Raw genomic sequence first — 13,189 nt, forward strand, 5'->3', positions numbered from 1 at the left:
GTAAAACATAGGAAATTTTGGCAGATTGTTTATATTAACGTGTAACAAACATTTCTCCAAACATAAGTGCCTGGAGGAAAGTCACCTACTTTTGGATACCTGCTTACATCGTTCGCTGTTTTTATATAAAAAGATAGGGTCATTTTTTACATTAGTTGACATTGGGATTAAGACATGAAGTTTAGTCAGGTAGGTAGTACTCACCAAGTAGAATCGTGTGGTAGTATTAATTCCATGCGGAAACGAATGAAGCTCGAGATACAGGCTCCTAAAGTTTTCTTAATCTGAGGAAATTCCGATTGGTACGGCCCTGGCTGCAGTCCTTCGTCAGCTGTTCTCGCCAAATATGCATTGATGACGTCATTGTTTAGTTAGGTAGATGTATGACAGACTCCAGTTTGTTCAATGCCCCTGCCCGCCGAAGGCGGGCTGATACATTAGAATAATGTTAGGAAGATATGTTTTAGGACAAACGATGTTTGGCGGGAACAGCTGACGTAAGGCTGAAGCCAGGGCCGTACCTATCGGAATTTCCTCCGATTAAGAAAACTTTAAGGGCCTGTATCTCACTCACATTGACTTTTAAACAAATAATAAACAAAATTCTAGTAAATACTACTACTACCTACCTGACTAAACTTCATGTCTCAATTCTAATGTCAACTAATGTAAAAAATTACCAAAGATAGTTTATAGTGGGAGAAATTTAAATAAATTTTCATATTAATATCAAAAACCCTTATTAAATGTCAAAGTGATTCATATTTATAGTATTAACATAGTTACATTAGTTCGACCTGTGATTTGTGACCTAATAATTACGGTTTGTCGTTGTTGCTGTTGTTATCTCTCGTAGCTTAGTAGCGAGAGCGTTGGTGCGTAAAGCCAAAGGTCCCGGGTTCGATTCCCGGCGAGGATGTGACAACAGCAACAAATTTTTCCCTCATTAACCTGAAGTAGTTTGTAGTGGGAGAAAATTAAATGAATTTTCACATTAATATTTGATATTAACCCCTATTAAATGTGTTTCATATTTATAGTATTAATATAGTTACATTAGTTCGACCTGTCATCTGTGACTTAATAAGGCAAAAAAAATTGGCAAAATCTGCAATAAATTATCTGAGAGAATGGACGTCTCTTCTTTCTTCTTTCCACTTGGGATTGTAATCATTTGCTGGGTTTTGAACACGCCCTTGTTAAGTTAGGAAATGCTTCATGAGTAGTACCTACAGACAAAGCGAAAAGAGATAACCGAATAATAGTAAGCGGTGCAGAGGTTAGAGGTGGCTTGGGTACGCGAAAGATCAGAGTCGGCTTTATAACTGCCTGCTTGGAGTTACATCTTGAAACAAGTGTCTTTGCTTTCCTAAATTCCTGAGAATGTTGAACATTCTTTAAAGTCCGATGCTGGCAACATGCTCAAATTCTGCTTGTCTGTATCTCTTTCTATCATACATTACTTGGTGTAATGTTCCATTTTCTTTATTAATGTCCGCTGCAATTCCCACTTGACATCTCTTTTCTGTATTTACGATATTCCGTACAACGTCTGTCGTGAGTAAAAGTAAAAGTAAATGCGACAGTTTTATTGCGGTCTATGCCAATTTTAAATGTCCCAACTATACCCAGCATTTACCTGAGTGTTCTAAGGCAGAGCCGGGAAAACTCGGCCCTTTTGACTCCCGAGTGCTCCTCAGAAATAGCCAAGGAGCTCCGCATTGCTCCTGCGATTGCGAGTGAGATGTTTCTTTAATTTTCTTATCTCTTCCATTTCGTAGGTGAGTCCCCTCTTCCATAGCCGAACCCAATAGTATTGCGAACGTAGCCTGGCATGCTACTCGTGAGCTGCGGGACGATCATTAGAAAATTTTCGTAGGTATTATTTGACTTGCGAAAGAGGATTCGTTTGTCTACGAGATGAAGGGGCTTGATATGGAAGTGAAAGGAAGAAGAAAAATAGAAAGCAACATGGGTCATTGCTGCTTACTCTCTAGTACTCATTGAAGGGTATGGAGTGACCCAAACTAACCTCAGGTAGCGGCTCCTATGAAGTTAAAGTTTGCCCGACTCTGTTCTAAGGGAACAACATAGGAACTTGAACCGAGGCAAATGGACGCGGAATAGAACCGGTGTCATACCCAAATGCTAAGCAAAAACCCAAACCTCTAGGTCATGCCCCTCGTTAACGCCGTGTATGATTCGAATCTTTTCAACAACTACTTTCTAACATGATTTAGTAAGAACAGTGTATAAAACTGCAACAAATTGTGACATTCAAGAACGTTCAATAAGGACCAAAAGGAAACCGTTATTGTGTACTTACTTCCTTATGGACCTTGTCGAATATTTTTGAATCCCATTAACTGCAGCAATATTCTACAGATCGTGTTCATTACTATGTTTGTAGTAATTTATCAAACGCTATCTAAAGGCACTAGGTACAATAACTTGGTCTATATTCTGTTGGAGCTGTCTATAGCACAATGTCGAGATCTAAGAAGATCGAAATCGTGATATAAGTCTAACGGTTTCGACTAGCAAAAAGAACACTCTTGAAAGTCTTGAAACTGTATAGGTATTTGATTTAGTTTCTAATTTTTTGATTGGTACTCTTCCTATATCTGACATTACGAATTATGGATGTCTAAGGTTTTGTAATTAATATAAGACAATCCTTGATGTAGTATTTTGCATTTTAAATTATAGCGCCACCTACTAATGAATACTAGAACTATATGCATCAGATAGTATCATTTTATATTATAGATCTTTTGTTTTATGGTTTCAATGCCAAGGAATCGGTAATGGGTTTTGGGATAATTCGGTATCAAAAATTAAGAAACTAACCGAAATTAGGCGATTTTTTCTCATCTACTAAAAGTATAAAGTGTAAAACAAACTATTCGCCAGATAAAACTAGGGGTTGTTGTAAATAACTACAATAAGCAGTGCAGAGAGTAATTATGAGAATCTATTTGATCACCTACTAAATGCCTTTGGTGTTTTCATGCTTTCTAACGAAGTGTTTCTATGTGATTAACGTTTTATGATAAGAACAATTAGTATACTACCGGTCCAAGGTACGACAGATATCTTACTATGGTCCAGGATCTCGCGATTGAACTTGGCAGCTTTACGGGCCAAGCGAATCTCTACATCTTCCTAAGAGCCAGTTGAATGCCAAGTTACATAAATATGGCCACAAATACTAAATAAACAAGCTTTCTTGAAACGGTATTATTAGTACCTAGCGTTGAACTTTCGAATCGGCCCATAAAAGATACAATCTAACACACTACTGCAAAGTCTGGTTTACACCTTTTCAAATCAAAAAATAGTGCAAAGTGGTTACTGGCGAATTAAAAGTTACACGTCTGCTGTACGTAGATATACTCTCTGAAGTGTTTGTGAAATGAGGAAACGCATTTAACAATAATTTATTGGAGCAACAGATAGACAATAATGTTAACCCAGTTTCTTAACCAGCAGCTCATTCATTGGTGAAAAATTATTTGTCAGACAAGAGACTTGAATCGGTCGTGTAGTCGGAATTTACCAAAAGGGGCTATCAATGTAATAATAAAATCCACATCATCTACTGATCTGTACACCTTAAACATATTAATAAAATGGAAGTGTGACAAATAATATGAGTTTGAAATATTATTCTGAAAATTCATTTCTGATTTTTTTTACCCACTACACACTATCTCAAATTAATGAGGGAAAAATTGTTGCTGTTGTCATACCCCCGCCGGGAATCGAACCCGGGACCTTTGGCTTTACGCATCAATGTTCTGACCACTAAACTACGACAGGTGACAACAGCAACCACGACCAATCGACCTACAAGGTTGTGCAGTGCAGTTTCAGAATAATATTTCATATTAAACTCACTTCTAAAAAGATGTCTAATTTATACGTATGTTTAATCATAGTAGATAGATAGATAGCTTTATTAAAAACATTATGTTTTATATATACAAGGTGCAGTTACATTTACATTTACTTATTTTCTCTTTTCTACTTTCTCGTTTTTCTGCTATTTACCTCCTTATTCATATTTTTCTCATCTTATTTAGACCATCCTTTCTTTCCATTTTTATTAATTTTCTTCTCCTGCTATTTTTCTCTTCCACAAGATTTCTCTCATCCTTTTCATGTTGTTCACTCCTTCCAGTTGAGCTTTCCAGTCTTTTGCAGAACTTTCCGTTTCCCNGAATTAATCCAAAATTGAAGATAACTATTGTAAAAGAATTGAGAATGTGTGGTATTTATAAAAGGAAGCCTTACATTCTGCTTCCAAAAAATGAAGCAATTCCTTCAAGGTATTAGCATAAAAAAAGCGAAGGAAAAGGTTTCGCTTCGAGGGTTAAGTAAAAAGTTTTACACATTTGTATTTATAAAAAAAAGCATCTGCTTAAAAACTAAAGGATTTACTTCTAAAAAAGAGGAATCTAGGTTCACAACAACTTTTCTCGCTGTTTTCAACTTTTCAAGGCATCACACAGTTTTTAACGTAAAAATTTATGTATTTGTAGATCTGTTTTTGTGTTAAAATCTATCTAAAAGAACTTGTATAGGTAATCTTTAGTTATGTGGTCCCAGTGTTGTGCTTGTTATCGTTGATATGGTGCATTTACGTACACGAAAATACTACAAAACAAGACATACACCACGAGAATCAGATTTAAAACGTTATTTAGGTTTGAGTTAATGCTAATGTCTTTGTGGAATTTGTTAGTATTAACCAGTTTTATTACCCCTGCTCCTGCTGCTGGTCAGTTTAAGTACTTTTTCATATTATCAGTATTATAACAGTCTGTAACCCCTACGCAAAATTCAAGTTTGCAGCGTTATTAGCCTTCAAACTATTTATACTTCCGGATGTCCTCTTGGAGGATAAAGAACAGCATATTGTGTTAAATGCAATTTGAAGACCATTTCGAATTTGTGCGAGAAGACAATCGGGCAATCACTATTCTAACAGCGCGTTGAGGTGACCTACGCCGGGATTCGTTTCAGCAAGTAGATATCCATATTTTTAAATGGACCTTGTTGGAGCATACGTAATAGAACATTGGTGCGTAAAGCCAAAGGTCCCGGGCTCGATTCCCGGCGGGGGTGTGACAACAGCAACAATTTTTCCCTCATTAATTTGAGGTAATGTGTGGTGGGTAAAAAATTCACAAATGAATTTTCAGAGTAATATTTCATATTAAACCAACTCACTTCTAAAAAGGTGTCTAAATTGTATGTATGTTTAATATGAGTTTGTTTGTTTATCGGCTTTTCACGCCCTAACTACTGAACCGATCCGCATGAAATTTCGTAAACACGTTGTCAGGGGTAGAGAAAAGAACATCGGGTACCTTTTACCCAAACAACAACAGAGCGTGCTGTACCTCCGAACAAGTCAACAACAGACGAAAACATTGATGAAGTGAAGAAAATACTATTGACCAATCGTCGAATCACTGTTGTTGAGAAGTTGCTGAAGACCTAAACATATCGATTGGTTCCTGCCATTTGATTTTTACCAATGATTTTGACATGAGACAGGTTGCCGCGAAATTCGTACCAAAATTGCTCAACTTCGACCAAAAACAGTATCGCATTAACGTTGCTAAGGAGCTGTTGGACTCTATCCTCGACGACCTAAATTTGCTGCAAAGGGTCATAACTAGTGTTAGAGGTAGAAACGGAAATTAGGAGGGGTAGAGGTAAACCTAGATTNGAGCATACGTAATCCTAAAATGTAGCATCATACTACAGATGGCGTTCACCATGCAATTTGTGGTATTTTCTACGACTTTTTTAAATCCTATCGGCTTCTTTTGAGGATTTCCAGTTCTTCGGGCAGTTTTTCAACGATGATGTTTTAAAAGTTGTTGTACATCCGATCAAGAATGGGCCAAATCAGATTAAATCATATTGCGGTGTTACAAATTTGTATACACCTTTTTTATACATCAAATTGTCCATCTTTATACATTGAATTCTTTTGATGTACCTACCAATTTACCTTGTAGGTACTTACTACCCAAATTCAACACAAGGGTTAAATCAATCTACTGCTTCGCGCCTGTACGTACCATTCTCCTAATTGTTAACCAAAAACATCACTTGAAATTATTCGCAAATCAAGAATATTGTTAACATTTTGTTATTAAAATTTTTGTAAGATCTACAGTAGGTAATATATTTCTATGCTCATGCATATGGAACGATTTTATAATGTACGATAATTTTATGTGATCAACGTTTTAAAATTATCGAGCGTATCTACTAAAACGCGATCGATAAGATCGACGAGATGTCACACCGGAAATTATTTGACCTAATTCAAAGGAAGATACCTCTAGGTGCTTTTACAAGAGTGATTAATAACCTCGAGTGGACAAGTAATCAGAAAAATAGTCAGTGATAGTTAACGGACCGTAACCAACAATTCTGCACATCGTATCTCCTTCTACGTATGTAGATACTAGACGTGTTCGTGTTCGCTAAGCATTAATTTGTACACTATAAAGCATCAATCTGTCTGGAACATCATCTGCCTACAAATGCTTAGGTACAACTCCTGACAAATTATGTGGACAATCGATTCAACGGATTGAGTGTCTTCTTTTTTTTAAACTAACCATTTGTGGAACAAATTATGTGAAACTACATGATTAATAAAAAAGAACTTAATGAAAATAGTCGTAATGTTTCTCTATATGTTCAAAAAACAATCTGAACACGGGTCAATAAATGTAACGCCCAGTATGTGGCAAAACTTATTCCACCCCATATTTGTCATTCAAATACATAACGTGTCAACCACTGGTTACCGCTGGCTGCAGCGGCTCTCGCTTAAACCATCCTTTTTGACCTGCCACAAATTTCAGGATATCGATCGGCATCCTCTTAAGGCAGTGAGATCAGGGTGACGAACGCATCTCAATTCTCAATTGCAGTTGGGACATTTTTGTACTTGTCCACATACTGCGCTCTTGTCTCTTGTCTACTCTGCACGTGCTGCTACTAATATCTTCAAAATTAAAAGTAAAAAACTTTCCAGTAAAGCATCGAACATTATCGTACTCGCTCACTAACATAATTGTTCTTGTTGTATGTTATATTACGTTAGATCCAACGAAATAAATAGTTTAATTAGCTTCGTACATTATTAATTACACCTCACATTCACAAATCCAAGCATTTTTTTCTGACACAGTTTGTGTTTTCTTATTATGTCTCTACCTTTCATAGATTTATTTTCTAAGCATAGCGTTTAGGATTTTCCACCGCAACTGTTGTATTAAAATCACATTATCATACGTAATTTGTCAATATTTCGTTGCATGTTGTGAGCAGACTAAAACACTTGCTCGGTTGCTACGTATTACTTGGCATTAAAGACGCTCTAAATATGACTTTCCTCATTTCCGATATAATGCTAGCGACTAAATGGATCCCCATGTAGGACCAAGTTTCGTCCATGCTTGACCTAAGACTGTCTAATTCTGGTCCGAGTTTGACAATCAATATTCGACCAATCATGGCAAATACCTGGTTTGTCACTGGTTGGCAAACTTGGTCGACGACTGGACAGCAAATTTCGAATCAAGACTTAGTAAGCAATATTGATTCTAGATTGGACATTCAATTTTAGGCCAAGATTTGATGAACAATATTAGCCTAAAATTGGATAGCCTATATTGTATCAACTTAAGATTGGATAGCTAATACTATGCCAAAACTTGATAAACAAAATTAATACGAGACTGGGCAGCTGTGTCGCTTTCCATCTTGACCAATACTTCGTTGCCTAGTATTTGTAAGCGGCCTTAAGTAACATATACTCTCGAAGAGCATTCTGAACAGAATATCAAATAGATATCTTAAACTACGTAAATCAAGAACGTAGCATCACAGGGGCGTGGACAATATTGAGATATAAAGTATCGTCAGGAAGATGGTTAAGCGTTGCTTTAAGACATCCTAATCTNGAGCATACGTAATCCTAAAATGTAGCATCATACTACAGATGGCGTTCACCATGCAATTTGTGGTATTTTCTACGACTTTTTTAAATCCTATCGGCTTCTTTTGAGGATTTCCAGTTCTTCGGGCAGTTTTTCAACGATGATGTTTTAAAAGTTGTTGTACATCCGATCAAGAATGGGCCAAATCAGATTAAATCATATTGCGGTGTTACAAATTTGTATACACCTTTTTTATACATCAAATTGTCCATCTTTATACATTGAATTCTTTTGATGTACCTACCAATTTACCTTGTAGGTACTTACTACCCAAATTCAACACAAGGGTTAAATCAATCTACTGCTTCGCGCCTGTACGTACCATTCTCCTAATTGTTAACCAAAAACATCACTTGAAATTATTCGCAAATCAAGAATATTGTTAACATTTTGTTATTAAAATTTTTGTAAGATCTACAGTAGGTAATATATTTCTATGCTCATGCATATGGAACGATTTTATAATGTACGATAATTTTATGTGATCAACGTTTTAAAATTATCGAGCGTATCTACTAAAACGCGATCGATAAGATCGACGAGATGTCACACCGGAAATTATTTGACCTAATTCAAAGGAAGATACCTCTAGGTGCTTTTACAAGAGTGATTAATAACCTCGAGTGGACAAGTAATCAGAAAAATAGTCAGTGATAGTTAACGGACCGTAACCAACAATTCTGCACATCGTATCTCCTTCTACGTATGTAGATACTAGACGTGTTCGTGTTCGCTAAGCATTAATTTGTACACTGTGAAGCATCAATCTGTCTGGAACATCATCTGCCTACAAATGCTGAGGTACAACTCCTGACAAATTATGTGGACAATCGATTCAACGGATTGAGCGTCTTCTTTTTTTTTATTACATTTTAAACTACCCATTTGTGGAGCAAATTAAAAAGAACTTAATGTAAATAGTCGGAATGTTTCTCTATATGTTTAATAAAAATTTGACAAAGTTTCAACCGTTTACGAGTGTATACAAAGTGTTACTAAAGTTTACAACTATTTATAAATGTATCGCAACTTGTGTAAATGGAGAAAATCAGGTAGTTACTTCTCCTTGGTCATAATTCAAATTATTTTCACCACCAAACAATGTAAAGCATTTTCGACAACACATTATTTACAAATCCAGGCATCTTTCTGACCAAGTTAGCGTTTTCTTATAATGTCACTACCTTTCATACATTTATTTTCTATGCATAACGCTTAGAATTTTCCACCGCAAGTGTTGTATTAAAATCACATCATCATACGTAATTTGTCAATATTTCGTTGCATGTTGTGAGCAGACTAAAACATTTGCTCGGTTGCTAGGTATTATGGACCCTCATGTAGGACCAAGCTTCGTCCATGCTTAACGTAAGAATGCCTATTTCTGGCCCAAGTTTGACAACCAATATTCGACCAAGCATGGAAAATGCCTGGTTTATCACTGGCTGGCAAATTTGGTTTATTACTGGACAGCAAATACTGAACCAAGTCTTGGTAAACAATAGTGATCCTAGATTGGACATCCAATTTTGGGCCATGATTTGATGAACAATATTAGCCCAAAATTGGATAAACTATAATGTGTCAACTTAAGATTGGGTACTAATACTATGGTAAAACTTTATAAACAAAATTAATCCAAGATTGGACAGCTGTCTCGCTTTCCATCTTGACCAATACTTACTTGCTCAGTATTAGATAAACTTTGGTGAAACCTATATATATATCTACCCTCGACATTCCAAACTTGACCCAACTCTCATCCATTATTGGTAAACCCATACTTGATTGCCCAGTATCGGACCAAACATGACGAAACGTGAATAAATCCAACCTTAGCATTTGAAGATTGCACGAGCATTGACCCAGAGTATTGGCAAGCCAATGCTAAGTTACCCCAGTATTGACCCAAACTTGACGAAACGTTAATGTACCTAGTCAAGGTTTTGGCCTGTCGTCAAGTCCAGTATTTCCTACATGGCTTAATGGTCTATCTTGACTGATCCCACAATCAACTGCCTTTACCACCAGAAAAGTTCAATTTCCTAATGTGGGGATTAATCATTCATATCATACAGGGATTAGCAGGTCAATTGTGGTCAATACACTACTTAAAGATGCGACCTCCAGTCTTTACCGCCTTGCTTCAAAAAAGTCAAAATCAAAAAATGTGGTGAATGATTATCTATGTCNTATACATATGTTCGTTTAGTTTTCGAACGACTATTTATTTACACACATATAGAAATAATAAAACCCTTACATATTGGATACAGTTTGGTGAAACCTTTATATCTATCCTCGATATTCCAAACTTGAACCAACTCTCATCCAGTATTGATAAACCCATACTTGATTGTCCAATATCGGACCAAACATGACGAAACATGAATAAATCCAGCCTTGACATTTGAGGACTGCCCGAGCATTGGCAAGCAACAGATAAGTTGCCCCATTATTGACTCAAACTTGACGAAATGTTAATATACCTAGTTCAGGTTTTGGTCTGTTGTCAAGTACGGTATTTCCTACATGGCTTAATGGTCTATCTTGACTGATCCCACAATCAACTGCCTTTACCACCAGAAAAGTTCAATTTCCTAATGTGGAGATTAATCATTCATATCATAGAGGGATTAGCAGGTCAATTGTGGTAAATACACTACTTAAAGATGCAACCTCCAGTCTTTACCGCCTTGCTTCAAAAAAGTCAAAATCAAAAAATGTGGTGAATGATCATCTATGTAATTGGGAAATTTGTAGGTTTGTACGTATTAGCCAACCCAGTTGGCTTATAAAAATTTAAGGGGGTTCCTTAATTCCTCATTTTACAACATCATCATCATTATACGAGGGTGGATTGATAAGTTTCCGGCCTAACCAAGAGATGACGCCACTAGGCCTACCTTGAGGTGACATTCTATAGTACCATCCTTGGATAGCTTGTAGCTATAGTTTCAGCCCGATCTCCTTGCTANACATTAGTTCGACGGATCGTTAACCTTGTAGGTCGGTTGGTCGTGGTTGTTGTTGTCACCTCTCGTAGTTTAGTGGTCAGAACATTGGTGCGTAAAGCCAAAGGTCCCGGGTTCGATTCCCGGCGGGGGTGTGACAACAGCAACAATTTTTCCCTCATTAATTTGAGGTAGCGTGTAGTGGGTAAAAAATTCAGAAATGAATTTTCAGAATAATATTTCATATTAAACTAACTCACTTCTAAAAGATATCTAAATTATATGTATGTTTAATCATAGTATATTCAGTATATAGTTACATTAGTTCGACGGATCGTTAACCTTGTAGGTCGGTTGGTCGTTGTTGCTGTTGTCACCTCTCGTAGTTTAGTGGTCAGAACATTGGTGCGTAAAGCCAAAGGTCCCGGGCTCGATTCCCGGCGGGGGTGTGACAACAGCAACAATTTTTTTTTTGAGGGAATGTGTAGTGGGTAAAAAATTCACAAATGAATTTTCAGAGTAATATTTCATATTAAACCAACTCACTTCTAAAAAGGTGTCTAAATTGTATGTATGTTTAATACGAGTTTGTTTGTTTATCGGCTTTTCACGCCTTAACTACTGAACCGATCTGCATGAAATTTCGTAAACACGTTGTCAGGGGTTGAGAAAAGAACATCGGGTACCTTTTACCCAAACAACAACAGAGTGTGCTGTACCTTCGAACACGTCAACAACAGACGAAAACATTGATGAAGTGAAGAAAATACTATTGACCAATCGTCGAATCACTGTTGTTGAGAAGTTGCTGAAGACCTAAACATCGATTGGCTCCTGCCATTTGGTTTTTACCAATGATTTGGACATGAGTCGGGTTGCCGCGAAATTCGTACCAAAATTGCTCAACTTCGACCAAAAACAGTATCGCATTAACATTGCTGAGGAGCTGTTGGACTCTATCCTCGACGACCTAAATTTGCTGCAAAGGGTCATAACTAGTGTTAGAGGTAGAAACGGAAATTAGGAGGGGTAGAGGTAGACCTAGATTAGATTACTGTTCGCAAATAGTTAAGGATATAGATTGTTCTAGTTTTAGGGAAATGCAAAGATTAGCTCAGAATAGGAAAGAGTAGAGGTGTGTGTTCTATCAGTCTTAGGACTGACGACCTTATGATGATGATGAAACATGATTGAAAAAAAAAATATTCCACTCATTCACCAAATTATGCCAGAGAAAAAGAGAAAATGCCGACAAAGAAATGTAGAATTTTTACGTGAAGATTTTGTCGTTTTATATCATTAATTCTGTCCAAATTTTAGCGAAACATATTTGAAATACATTTTATAATGATTTTAAATCTTAATGGCTCGCACTCTTGTTTAAAACGTGTAAAACAAAAGACAGTGAACTCAAATTTTGTAAATATTATTAAGGGTTGCAAACCTACTTTTCGATTTTTTTAACAAAGAGCAAATAAACTTGAACAGTTTTCTGAGACTCGGTGGTACCTACCCACCAATGACTATGTATTTCTATTATCTTAATATTATTATTATCATCATTATTTACTATTAGCGTATCGTCATGCAGTACATAAGTACTAGGCTTGTATGAATGATCATCGCAAGTTAATCTTTGTCTTTGACATATGGCATTCGGGAAGATATTATTAACAATAACATTATGCTCTTGAGTTAATTTTTACCGCTAAAATTTAATTGTGACTTGACATTATGTAACAATCATCACCCAAAACGATCGGCAACCGTAATTTTTTTATTGTTGTGTGCCGTTAGGTGAACGTTTTAAAAGGACGATTCCATTACACACTACATTAATAGGTAACTAATTTATTTAAATATCAAGATGAACGAATGTAGGTTATTAAGAACCATATTGACTATTACAGACAGACACAAAGTTATTTGTATTAATCTGTTGCAGGATTTGTAGAACGAGCTCGACAATTTTCATACGGTAGCACTATTGAAAGATCGCATGTACGAGGTCTATAAAAAAGTATCGCGAAAATTATCTTTTCAATTAATGAAATTTTATTTTTAAAAACAATTATTTTATTAAGGAATTGTAAAATTATTGTAATTATAATTGTAAAAAGGTTAAATTTGAAGCAAGCGACTTCTCTAATCTAGAGACTAATAAGAAGTAACAATTTTATTATTACATATTAGAAAGAT

The sequence above is a fragment of the Agrilus planipennis genome, unplaced genomic scaffold, assembly GCF_000699045.2.
Source record: "Agrilus planipennis isolate EAB-ADULT unplaced genomic scaffold, Apla_2.0 scaffold11, whole genome shotgun sequence".
NCBI lineage: Eukaryota > Metazoa > Arthropoda > Insecta > Coleoptera > Buprestidae > Agrilus > Agrilus planipennis.